Here is an 11686-nt window from a genome sequence, read left to right on the forward strand (position 1 = left end):
TATTCCTATGTGAGTTTATGTTTTAAATTATTTTTTGTGTTTATTTCCGATGACTTCTCGTGAATAAATTTCCATTTCAGAGAATTTGATAAACTACTGCGGATGTGAAAAGGGGTTCCACGTTAGATATTCCCAATTCTCCAATTGTAACATGGCCATTACGCTCAAACCGTGTTCATTACAGTTCAAACCTCTCTTGGACCCCCATGTCATCTGGTATCTGATAAAGAGTGACTATAAAGGGAGATAATTTGTTGTTACTATTAATGTTTGCGATGATGTTTTTTCTTTTGTTGTTTTTTTGCGACACTGGACTATGATGGACATGTAATTTAGAGTCTTAAAGACAAGCTTAGATTTGATGACTTCGGAGGAAGATTTAATCTGTTTCTTCAGAATTCTGGGGGTTCCTTAAAAGCTTGCCAAAAATTCCTTTAAGAGATACCGATAAATAAGCAGAGATTATTATGGTTTTGCACAGAAGTGAAAATGCAGTTTTCATTTTTGTTTTGTTTTGTTTTCAAACCTAATTTCTTTATATGTGTACAAAATTATGAATGAACTTTCTGACTGTTCATTTCGTCTGCCATAAGATCAACAAAACCCTGCCATCTCGACACCAGCTTAAAAGTCTCTCGCCGCCATTGTGGAGCCACACGTCCATCTCATCTGTCCCCAGTTTCTCTTTCTCCTCCTACCCCATGCTGGCATTAGGCAGCCATTTCTCACCTTCGACTTTACACGTCCATAATTTCCGGTGCGGACATTTGCTTCTCTCCAACCACATGGAGCCATTTTTTTTTTTTTTTCTTGTCACGAAAGCCCACACTTTGTATATGTGCTTTTTCGGCTACTGCTGCTAATTCTTTGCAAGCCAGCTATCCTATGGCTCCTGCTGATAGTTTCCCACGTGTTCATACGTGCTTTGTTTCATAATGGCTTTATCCGTGAAATCTGTGAATTCATTTTTCATGCTACGGAAAGTGAAGATAACGACGTGTGTATGTATACGTGTAAAATACGTTATAATGCAAGGTGTACAAAGATTAAATAGTCTTTAAGACTAGTCTGTTCAGTTTACTAGGGTGATTCTATCATTCCACCGCACATCCAATGTGACCAAACTAACTAAGTCTCCTGTGTTGATTTACTCTTTTTACATAACTCCGATAACAGACATGCGACCGTTCTATCAAAATCTCCATCTATGTTTTCCCAATTGATAATCCAAAACAAGCAAGGGAGATCACTCTAAGAACTTAACACAACCATTTTTTTTTTTTTTTTTTTTTTTTAATCTCAATACAACGGGAGATAACCTAACATTCTGTTCTGCACACATCGGTCTATACTGTTCAGATTTAATCTTCTCTAAATCTAAGGCTATCTTTGACACTAACATTACACATCTATCATATTCGCATATCATTTTTCTTCATGCAACGCATGTCCTCAACCCTAACTATATTTCACTTCCATACATCATCACAGTGTATACATATGCCTGATAGACTCTCATTGTTCAACAGTGGTAACGCTCTGCTATTTAGTAATGATAGCTACTAAACCAAACAGATTTATCCATTCTTTCTGTTTTATTATTGGTAGTCAAAATTAGAAAGGTGAAGATAATAATATCAATCAATTAAATCCTTTATTCATAAAATACACTCCTAATATATTTATAATATATTTTGCCAGCAAGTCATTATTTAGACACGTTTGATTTAACACGACAGAGCTATTCCTTTTTCTGATCTTTCTGGATATCTTTTCCATTTGCCGAGCGGTCTTTTTTATTTTAGCAGGCATGTTATATAGTTGGTGTTCGGCCATATTTTTCTTGAGCGCTTTCTATTGGTGCATCCAATTATCGTCAGGAGCAATTATTGTCGTTTTTTTTCCCCCCTTTGAGGCTTGGTGTATTTAGAATTTTTTTCGAGAAAAATATGGCCGAACAACAACTTTTGAGTGCCATTCTACATAACATGGCTTCCGAAATTAAAAAGACCGCTCGGCAAATGGAAAAGATATCCAGAAAGATCGGAAAAAAGAATAACTGTCGTGTTCAATCAGACATGTCTGATATGATATGTGCACATATTAATAGTTTTTAAGACTAGCTTATTCAATTCACAAAATCCACATCATTCCGCGGCACTATTAATGTGACCAAACTAACTAAGTTTCCTATATTGATTTACTCTTTACATCAATAACAAACACAGGGTCATTTATCGAAACCTCTATCTCCCCCTCCCCCAGTTCATAATCCACAACAACAAGCAAGGGAGATCACTCTGAGAATTTAACACAAAGACCAAAACTTTATTTTTATCTCATCACAAGGGGAGACAACTTAACATCCTGTTCTGCACACATTTGCCTATATTTCATTTAAACTCATCAGATCTAAGACCATCCTTTACTATCGTTTCTCTCCATGCAACACATGTCTGCAACTCTTACTGACTTGGTTTCACTCCCATACATCACAAATGCCTGCATGTGCCTGATAGACTCTTCACTTGGTCAACAATGTTAACATTCTACTGGTTAGCAATGACAGAAGTTCTCTGAGTTTATTTTTTCACTTCTAAACTCTTGCAATCATCTCAGCAAGTAACTCAAGGGAAGTAACTCTGTTGTCTTGCTTAATCAAAACAGCGTTTTCGAAAGAGTTATGTCCCTTGCATTTGGCCACCTCACATGGGAGAAACCAAATTATACGGAACGTTATTCTTTGCACGATCGTTTATCTATTTTTTTTTTTTTTTTTTTTTACACAGTGATCACCACTTATCAAGGCCCGGAAACCACTCAGGGATAAGGGTTATTGCAAGTACATTACGTTAGTGTGGAGATTTGATGAAGTGTTTAATTAAGAGGGCGGTTCATTAGGAATTTGTTAACATTGGACTTGAAATCTCCATTCTTGTTTTCCAGCCAACACCAACAATCAAGCTTAGCCTTCGGGCCAAGATCACAGTGTAGTATATGTTCTGGTGTTACATGTTATTTATTTTTTTTGTTTTTGGTCAGTGGAGGAGTCTCCTAGTCCTAGTCCTCCACTGGAGGACTAGGAGAAATCCTTAATGACTGAGACAATTTTTTTTTTTTTTTTTCCTATCTAGAGTGTTCCTTTTTGGGAGGCTGGATTTTCCCCACATTTAAAAACCGACCTTTTATCTAAATTTGCCCTCGTGGGGAGGCAAGTAAAAAGGAACAATCAAGGGAGATCACTCTAAGAATTTAGCACAATAGATGCAAAGGGAGACAAACAATATGGATTCAGGCAAGCCCGTTCAACAGCAGATATCTTAACTGTGGTTTCTGAACGTATATACCGTTCATTGGACGAAACAGGGGAGGGTAGAGCGGTGGCTCTTGATATATCTAAGGCTTTTGCCAGGGTATGGCACCGTGGTCTTCTAAGGAAAATTAGATCATATGGAATCACTGGAAGAATTCATAATGTAATTAAATCCTTCTTAAGTAATAGAAAAATCAAAGTTGTCCTCGACGGTCGTACATCTAAACAATATGACATAAATGCGGGAGAACCTCAAGGGTCTATCCTTGGACCTCTATTATTCCTGATATTCATAAATGATCTCCCTGATAAAATTGTTTCAGAGATGGGTATATTTGCCGATGACACCACTCTCTATAACAGATATGAGGGGAAAACAAATAAACACATATCCAAGGAAATGGCAGAAACACTAGAGGATGACCTCCAATCTGTAGTGGAATGGGGACAAAAATGGTTGGTCACATTCAATGCTGCTAAGACTAAGCTTGTTTCCTTCAATAACTACAAGAAACCTTCTCTACCACCAATAGCAATAGCCAAGAACACATTGCCTGAAAGTACTTCTTTTAAACTCCTTGGCCTAACGTTTACAGGGAATATGAACTGGAATAGATACATTGAGAGCATTGCCAAGGCTGCTGCAAGGAAGGTTGGCTCCCTCTACCGTGCTAGAAAACTACTTACGCTTGACGGTATCCTATACCTCTATAAGGCCACTATTCGCCCATGTATGGAGTACTGTTGTCACATCTGGGCTGGCGCATCTGCTGCTTGTCTCTCGCTCCTGGACCGGGTTCAAAAGAGAGTCGCCAACCTGATAGGTCCTGAACTGTCATCTAGGCTTCAGCCTCTGTCCCATCGACGAGATGTTGCATCCCTCTGCCTGTTCTACAAATACTTTAATAGTGAATGCTCTGACGAACTGCAAACACTTGTACCTCCCCGACGTAACTACCCCCGACAAGCTACTAAGTTTCATCCCTTTACAGTAGAGATCCCTAGGTGCAAGAAAACCTTTTACTCCAATAGTTTCTTCCCCAGAACTGCGGGTCTTTGGAACTCCCTTCCGGGATTCTACTTTCCCAACTGCACTGATATGCAGAAGTTCAAGTGTGATGTTAACAAGCATCTTTCTACTCATCTCCCTTCATAATGACGCCGCTAATTAAGTCCCTAATAGTAGCCCCCTGCTTCAAAGTGGCACTGTGCCTTGTTTGGGGTGAAAATTGAATAAAAAAAAAAAAAAAAAAAAAAAATCTCAGAGGAAAATGGTGATCAGTGGTTGTAGCGTCGGAAAGCTTCCAAAATGAGGAAAGTTTCTGTTGCAATATTTTTAGCATCATTAAAGTACGATTATATTTATAACGAAGGGCTGTAAGAACGAACTAACTGTTTCCTCTGCATTGGTATCTGAAGTTGCCCCGACCCCCCCCCCCAGCTACTGGAAGCTGCTCTTCCTTGTTTTATCTAGGTTTTTATTGTCATTTTAAAATCTAAAAGGCTTGATTTAAAAATACCTACAGATTCATTGTTTTATTGTTGATTGTAAGACATTTCCTATACCTTTGTCTATTGACCCCCCTCTCAGCACTTTTACTAATCTAAGTTGCATCAAACTTCCTTCCCACAAGCTGAGCAGAAGAATTCAGTAATGTAGAGCCAACTCGACTGAACTCCAATCTATGCTCTACACTTACCAAACTTTTGCAAAAAAAAAAAAAACATTTCAAGTCCACCTCAGGTCCACTTTATGGTATCACAGAAGGAGTCCAAGCATTTTTGTTTTAAACGCAACAAATGTATCGGAAGAAAATGAAAAATTAGCGATGACAACATATGGAAGTCTAACTTCTGCAATGAAAAATATTTTTTTTTTTTTTTTTTTTACATAGGCATCACCACATTATCAAGGCCAAGAGGCCACTCAAGGATAAGGGTTAAAGCGTGTACAGTAGAAATTGGACAATATAGTAATCATTAGTAATGAAAATTTGGTAAATTTGATAACTTATATGGAACGGCTCATCAAGAACTTATTTACGTTAGACTTGAACACAATCATATTGTAGTCAGCCGGAAAGCAGAAAAACGGAAGACAATTCCACAGGTGTGCAGTTCTAAGAAAGAAACTTTGTTCATGGAATCTACGTTTAGGTTTAGGCACAGATAAAGAGTGGGGGGAATTATTGATAGTGTTTACAGCTAGACGAGTGTTTCTTGTGAAAGTTTGGCGAGGGGGGACCATAGATTGAAGCTCAGTCGAACACTTTCCATGAAAATAACGATACATCAGAGACAAACTCGCAACATCTCTTCTGTGAGATAGAGGTTGCAAGGAAGAGAAAAGGACATCTCCTACAAGGCTACGAAGTCTATTTTGAACTCTATCAAGGCAGGACAAGTCCTTTCTAGCAGCTTCTGCCCAGATGTGGCAACAGTATTCCATCCTTGGACGTACCTGGCTCTTATATAGATAGAGAATAGCATCAGCAGTGAGACATCTACCGGATCGATAGAAAGATCCCACCATTTTTCCAGCGGCCTTGGCAACAGATTTGATGTACGTGTTCCATTTAAGATCAGGAGTAATGGTCAAGCCAAGAAGCTTGTCAAAACTTGAGGCCTCCTGAAGACGAGAGCCATTCATTTCAATTGATGCCAGATGTGGATCAGAATGTTGATGATGTAAAGAGAGAAGCTTGGTTTTAGATGCATTAAAAGTAACCAGCCACTCCTTTCCCCATTGTACTTCTGCAGCAATGAAAGATACTTTAAAAAGGTGTTTTCTCATATTTCTTCATTGGAATGCAAAACAGTTTCCGTTAACAAGGAAGAAATTGAAATCGTAAATTTCAATCGGAACGGAAGTAAAAGCGAACAAAAATTCTATCGAGGAAACAAAACAAATCCAACGGACAGACCAGGTCGGACAATGACTTGCTTCAAATGTGGTTCTATCAGGCATTTTTCCAGAAACTGTACTGGTTTTAGTCCTAGAAATATTAACACTGTTGTGGATTCAGACCATGTACATCTCTCATTAATTAATACGGAGTCCTGTTATCGAACATTAATAAATGATTCCAATATAAAAATGTTCAATCTTGTAAAAGAGACCCTGGGTATGGCAGTGTTGGATTCTGCCTGTTCTAGAACTGTTACTCAAGAACTTTGGTTGAATGCTGATGACACGACTATCTACGGCAACACATCAAAGGCCGTAAATGACAAAGTTCTCTCTAATTCTCTCTCCTCTGATCTTGAGCACATGGTACAATGGGGGAAGAGGTGGCTGGTCACTTTTAATGCATCCAAAACCAAGCTTCTATCTTTACATTATCAACGCTCTGATCCCCATCTGGCATCAATTGAAATGGATGGCTCTCGTCTTGGAGAGGCTCCATGTTTTGACAAGCTTCTGAGTTTGACCTTTACTCCTGATCTGAAATGGAACATGTACATCAAATCTGTTGCCAGGGACGCTGGGAAAATGGTGGGATCCTTCTACCACTCCAGAAGGTATCTCACTACAGATGCAATTCTCTATCTGTGTAAAAGCCAAGTACGTCCAAGGATGGAGTACTGCTGCCACATCTGGGCAGGAGCTGCTAAAAACAGCCTATCCTGCCTTGACAGAGTACAAAATAGACTTCGTGGTTTAGTGGGGGATGCCCTTTTCTCTTCACTGCAACCTCTCTCCCACAGAAGAGACGTTGCAAGCCTATCTCTGTTTTATCGCTATTTCCATGGCAGGTGCTCGTCTGAGCTCCAATCCCTCGTCCCCCCTCGCCAATGTTTCACGAGAAACACTCGTCTGGCTGAAACTACTGTCAACAATTTTCCCCACTCTTTATCTGTGCCTAAATCCAAACGTAGATTCCATGAGCAAAGCTTCTTTCTTAGAACTGCACGCCAGTGGAACTCTCTGCCGCTTGCCTGTTTCCCTACTTGACTACAACTTGGACGTCTTCAAGTCCAACATAAACAAACTCCTGGCAAACCGCCCCCTTAAGTAAGACACTCTATCAAAACCCCCAATACTAATGATTACTACAATACTATCTCATTGATTACTGTACATGCAATAAGCCTTATCCCTGAGTGGCCTCCGGGCCTTGATAGGTGGTGACCTACATGTAAAAAAAAAAAAATTCTTGGTGCATTAAATGGCCGAGATAACCAGTCGGTGGAGACTTTTTAATTCAACAGGACTTTTTGTTTTGATGATGGAGAGGAGATAAATGTAATTAAAGCAGTTAAATTTCCGGTAACTATAGGAGGCATAAAAAGTGTCAGTTCACACATAGAGGCTGACATTGTCAAAAATGATTTACCCTTGTTACTAAGTCATAAATCAATGAAAACTGCTGGCATGATACTAGATTTTAAAAGTGACAGCTGTAAGATTTTAGGCAGATATATAAAATTGCGAAAGACAACTTCTGGACATTATAGTCTTCCATTGACAAATATACTTTTGCAGGCTGAAAAGTCACCAAACTTTCGTGCATTGTAAAGCTTAAAAAAAATGCTCTAGAATAGAGAAAAAAAAAAAAGGCTGAGAAATTACATAAACAGTTTACTTATTCATAAAAAGAGAAGTTGGTATCATTAGTGAGAGACAGTAGGGCCTTTCATGATAAGGAGTTTCTGGCTCTTGTTAAGGATGTCTGTGATTCATGTTCAGCTTGTTTAAGGCTTGGAAGGCCCTCTCTTCGTCCCGGGATAAGCTTGGTTCTTGGGAACTAGTTTAATAACACTTTATGGACTTAAAAGAATTCAGACATAACGAATGTTGAATTTTATACCTACTTGACGCATCCACTAAGTACTCTGCTGCCAGGCTGATTAAAACCAAGAGGAGTGAAGAAATTATTCGCAACATATTTTTAATGTGGATAGCATATTTTAGAGTTCCCAAACGCTTCTTGAGTGATGAGGGGAGAGGATTCAATAACGATGGTTACAGAGAGATGAATGAAAAACTGAATATTGAAACCTGTGCTACAACCGCTGAAAAAAAATATACTCCATTAAAAATCGTTCCTCAAAATAACTAGATTCGGCATTAAATAACCTGAAAAAGGTTGATATGCCGTAAAACAAAAACAACCAACTAACAACTGCTGAAAGTCTATTCAGTAATGGCACTGTGGAGCATCACAACCTAATATTGGCTGAAACAATGGAGAAAACATTGGAAGATGAGAAATGTGGACCAGAAATGGCTTGGGCTGTTAGTGCCAAAAATGTTCTTTAAATACACCATCAGTTTTTTTTTTTTTTTTTTTACATAGGCATCACCACATTATCAAGGCCAAGAGGCCACTCAAGGATAAGGGTTAAAGAGTGTACAGTAGAAATTGGACATTATAGTAATCATTAGTAATGAAAATTTGGTAAAGTTGATAACTTATATGGAACGGCTCATCAAGAACTTATTTACGTTAGACTTGAACACAACCATATTGCAGTCAGCCGGAAAGCAGGAAAACGGAAGACAATTCCACAGGCGTGCAGTTCTAAGAAAAAAGCTTTGTTCATGGAATCTACGTTTAGGTTTAGGCACAGATAAAGAGTGGGGGGAATTACTGATAGTGTTTACAGCTAGACGAGTGTTTCTTGTGAAAGTTTGGCGAGGGGGGGACCATAGATTGAAGCTCATTCGAACACTTGCCGTGAAAATAACGACACATCAGAGACAAACTCGCAACATCTCTTCTGTGAGATAAAGGTTGCAAGGAAGAGAAAAGGACATCTCCTACGAGGCTACGAAGTCTATTTTGAACTCTATCAAGGCAGGCCAAGTCCTTTCTAGCAGCTCCTGCCCAGATGTGGCAACAGTATTCCATCCTTGCACGTACCTGGCTCTTATATAGATAGAGAATAGCATCAGCAGTGAGATATCTACCGGATCGATAGAAAGATCCCACCATTTTTCCAGCGGCCTTGGCAACAGATTTGATGTACGTGTTCCATTTAAGATCAGGAGTATTGGTCAAGCCAAGAAGTTTGTCAAAACTTGAGGCCTCCTGAAGACGAGAACCATTCATTTCAATTGATGCCAGATATGGATAAGAATGTTGATAGACTAGTTATCTGTATTAGATTCTTCAACAACCAGTGATATGGTTAGAATAAACTTAAATGCCTTACATTCTGCAAGAAAAAAAGGTTCATGGAGGCTGAATCAAGTGAAAAAAATCTTGACAGACGTTTGAGAGTTAATGTGGCCAAAGTAAAGGAGAGGTTAGTAAAGGAATAAATCCAAATTGCAAGAATTCTGTTAATAAGCCATTTTCTTTGTGTTTTTTTTTTTTTGTTATTTATTTATTTATTTTTAAAATTTTTTTGTTGGAACAATGGCTTACACGTGACACCAGAAGACAGTTAAAGTTGTATTTTGTAATTGTGGTCTTCGTGTCATGTTTTCACCAACGTGAAAAAGTAAATGTGTTTTTATCATCATCTTGTAACGGACTCTTGTATAATACTCTTACCGGTAATGTGCCTCCTCCGCCATCATAAGTGAAGTATCTCCTCCCCTCCCTATTTATCATCACAATCGTCATGATGCTCAAAGAACTGTTATAAATGTTTCTCCCTCATCGTCGCCATTGTTATCCGTGTATTAGGAATCGCCGTTATATATGTATCCTCGTTATACATGACACCAATATGAACTCCCTACACGCTACACAACGGTATGACACAGCATAACATCACAAGTACATTTCAGAAGTTGCATAACCACACAAGCCGCAAGGCTCGACATATAAAATCAACAGTAGACACTTTTTTATGACATGGGCGCGTTCGAAATGAATGCTCTATTCTGACCACAATTGAAAACTGATCCTTAGGTTTTGCATTTTAAACTTTTATTCAAGCCGTGATATATAAAAATAATTCATAAAATCAACAGTAGGTTCTCTACAGAGCAATGTAGACTAAAATGTATTATGAAACGGGCCGTGTCCCGTGTGGTACTATCGCCTCCCCGAGAGGTTTACTTGGTTGAGGAACGTCTTGGGTGTAATGTTATGACCCTTTAGGCTGTGATCATAGTGTAGTATCTGTTAACTGTGGCAAGTGTTTTGCTTTTTTTTGCGAAAGTTTCGTAAGTGTGGAGCATAGGTTGGAGTTCAGTCGAGTTGGCTCTACATTCATGAATTCTTCTGCTCAGCTTATGGGAAGGAAGTTTGATGCAACTTTAAGTAATTTATTTGATTTTTTTTTTTTTTTTTTCGGGAGAGGAGGGGGGGGGCGTTATCCAGAATAAGGACCATGTTATTGTCAGAATTTTCTGGGAAAGTTATGTAAAACGCTGAAAGAAAGTTTTGGGATTTTTTTTTTTTTTTTTTTTTTCGCAAATATGCTCGCCAATTTTATTTCAATAAAAAAAAATATTTCTGTTTTCATGAAAATAATTCAATGAAAATTTAATCGAAAAACAAAAAATAAATAAATAAAACAATATTTTTTTGTGTTGTTACAAAAATAAAGAAAATACAATAAATAATTTATTGAACAATTTTTATGAAACTAAGAAAATTTAAATTCAAATTAAAACCATTTTTATTTTATTGAAATCATTTTGAGATCAGGTTTCATAATTTGTGCATTCATTCTTTTTGCAGACTTTTTCGCTTCGGCCATTATTATGCTGTGCATCCCTAAAACAAGAAAGTGGAATATTCTAAATAAACCTCATCACCCCTTTACAAGGAAAATGGAATCGTCCAATTCCTCCTAAAAAAAACCCCACAAAATTGGTGTCGCTTTTAAGGCAAAGCTAATAAAAATTATTTGTTGTTCTTGGCCTTTTGGCCAAGATCAAAGTGTAGTATCTGTTCTTCAGATGCTACATTTCAATTTCTTGTTCTCTCTCATAGAAATCCTTCACGACTGAGACATTTTTTTGTTCCTTTTCTCCACGTTAAAAAAAACAGCCCTGGTGTCTAAATCTGTCCCGTGGGGAGGTATTGTGAATAGGTACTATAATGTAACAAAGTTTTAATATTACAGAAGTAACTGGGAAAAGTAATTTCTGATTTAATTATAAAGTGCCCTGGAAATGTCTCTTCTGAATATTTTTTTTTGGTTCCTCACAAGTTTACGCATTAAACATTACTTTATTTCATTTATATTTTTAACAGTGAGGTGGCGGATATGAAATCAGTCCCAGCATTGGATAAATGCAAATATATACTAGCAGAATACCCAGCGTCGCCCACTATTGAATGAGATAAGTGAAAAGCATATAGTAGCAGAATACCCAGCATCGCCCAGGATCGAATGAGATAGGTGGAAGATATATACCAGCAGAATACACAGCATCACCCGGGATTGGATAAAATAGGTGGAACA

At 38.0% G+C, this 11686-nt stretch overlaps 1 pseudogene; it reads left to right on the forward strand.

Annotated features, from left to right (window-relative positions):
* The first annotated feature begins 11124 nt into the window (after positions 1–11124).
* LOC145266815 (U2 spliceosomal RNA) lies at positions 11125–11270 on the forward strand (annotated as a pseudogene).
* Positions 11271–11686: the final 416 nt, after the last annotated feature.

Source organism: Euprymna scolopes, chromosome 41 (genome assembly GCF_053919585.1).
Source record: "Euprymna scolopes isolate OS-2025 chromosome 41, ASM5391958v1, whole genome shotgun sequence".
Classification (NCBI taxonomy): Eukaryota; Metazoa; Mollusca; class Cephalopoda; order Sepiida; family Sepiolidae; genus Euprymna; species Euprymna scolopes.